The sequence below is a fragment of the Mastomys coucha genome, unplaced genomic scaffold, assembly GCF_008632895.1.
Source record: "Mastomys coucha isolate ucsf_1 unplaced genomic scaffold, UCSF_Mcou_1 pScaffold14, whole genome shotgun sequence".
Classification (NCBI taxonomy): Eukaryota; Metazoa; Chordata; class Mammalia; order Rodentia; family Muridae; genus Mastomys; species Mastomys coucha.
The window spans coordinates 42,587,060-42,589,401 of NW_022196896.1; positions in this window are offsets into that span (position 1 = coordinate 42,587,060).

Consider the following 2,342-nt stretch of genomic DNA (forward strand, 5'->3'; position numbering starts at 1 on the left):
AAGAAAGCCAGCCCGCTGAGCTGGCGAGCATGCGCACCAGGGAGAAACCGCGCGCTCGCGCCGTGGTCGCACCCGGCGGCCCACAGCGCCCCCTGTGGGCTGGAGGTCGCGGGGCACAAGTGGGAGTTGGGAGTCGTTTGGAGCGCGAGCGTCCTGGGTATGGCCCTTGCCATCGCGTGCCGCTGCAGCGTGCACCACTATGGGTGCCTTCGTGCCCTCCTGACCCACCCTGGCCTTAGTGCTACCACGTTCCACACTTGTTGGCCACTTGTGTAAGTGATAGCCACCGTCTAGAAAATTTGGAAAAACGAAGTAGCCTGCTTGTTCAAGTGGTTTTCGCGAGTTTGAGTGTCTGCCTTCCAACTTTGCTGCGGATGAGTTAGTGGTTGACTCCTGAAATCCCATGATTCGTGAGGCTGAGGCAGGAGAAGTGTTCTGAGTTTAATACCATCCAGGGCTACATAGCAAAACCTTGTTTCAGAGTGAAAAACTAAAAACCAAACCAAACCAAACCAAACCACACCACACCAAACCAAACCAAACAAACCAAACCAACAAAACAAGAAAACCAAACCAAGCCAAAGAAACCTAAGAGTTAAACGCTTGCTTACCTCAAAGTTAAGCTCTTTTCTGTCGTTCTGTCCAGCTCCCCGGTCCCCACTGGAAGTTTAGATTTACTTGTTACATTGTATTAACACTATTTAGGAATCCCAAGAAATAGTGAAAAGGGATCCCTTGCCACCTCTTTCCAACTTCTGTTTAACCTGGGGCCTTTATTTTTCCTGAAAAAGTGCACTCCTTGCCCAATCTAGAAGCTAAAATCATTCTAGGTTACATCTTTTTATTATCCTTTGACATCTAATCCAGCACTAAATCCAGGAAATTCAATCTCCTTCGCTCTCCCCACTGTCATAGTACAGTCCCAGGAGGGGACCTGGCCTGAAATAGTACATCTCCGGTGGAATCATGGTAGTTTAAAAAGGTGGTGATTGAGTCAACTTATTGTGCTCAACTTATTGCCTGCGTTTCCACAGACAAGTTACCTCTACGAGGCTCAGTTCTCTTATTTATGTATCCACTGATTCAACAAGTAGGGATAGAGAGTTGACCTAGTAGCGGGAATTCCATGGAGGATTCAGAGAACACAAGGGAAGTGTCAAATTAACCGATCCTCATGGGCTTGCATTCTCATGTGGGAAAGAGAATCTTTTAAAAAGATTTAAAAAGTGTAATGTGTTTATGTAGAGCTGAAGCATCAGGAGGAAAAGCGTGGGGAAGCCAAACAGAGGAAGGAGAGCCAGTGGGTTTCGACTGTTGGGACGGTGTTGGTGCCCACCTTAGCTAGCCAAAGAGCTTCTTCGAGGCAAGTGTTCAGCAGAGCCGGGACTAGACTTGGCTATTGTTATTATTTTCCTTTCTGGTAAAATTGTATTCTACTTTGTTCCAGGTCACTTCCTAGTTTTCCCCCATCTACCCATCTAGAATGTTCTTTGAGAAAGCACTATTCTTTACTGTTTTTCCCTTTTCTTTATGGAATGCTATCTATCCTTTCATAATCTGGTTCTGCCTGCAAAAACAGGCTTGGTCTTGTCCTTTACTGCCCTCCGCCCATCTCTGATTTGCATTACTGAAGACTTAAGAAGCTATGGCAAGCTTTCCCAAGCTCCTTTCTGCCTTTGTGTCATTTTTGTCTTTGTCTGGAAATTTACTTGTCTTTAGCTAGCAGTTTGTGTGGTTCCAAGTCTTCACAGATACCAAGGCTGACCAAACCAACCTGAGCTTATGATCGATTCTACTGTATTCTAAAGGAGCTTGAATATAAAAATCAGAGTTCATTTATTTAAGGTGTATATTCCTATTGGTTGTCGTATATTTACAGAGTTGCACAATTGTTAACACAATGTTAGTATGTATATATTTGATCTCCGAAAGAAACCTTGTACAGATTACCTGTACAATGTTTCTGATCTGATGTTAAATGTTCTCCAAAACTGTGTACTAGAAGTTTCATCCAGGGCTGATGGGCTATTGTGAGATAATTGAAGCTCTGGGCGGTGAGGTCATGCGAGAAGTACATCACTGGGGGCTTCCTACTTTTGTTGCTTTTGTATTTTAGACTGGGTCTCACTCTTTTAACTCAAGTTGGCCTCAAACTCTATAGCATCCTGCGACTTCAAACTCACTGCAGTTTTCCTGCCTCATTCTCCCGAATGTTGAGATGATAGCTCTGAGCCACTAAGCCTGGCTGGGCTGGGGGGATGGTGGCTGCCTTTCCTACACCCTTGACTTCCTTTGCCCTCCAGGACACACACTCTCTCTCTCTCTCTCTCTCTCTCTCTCTC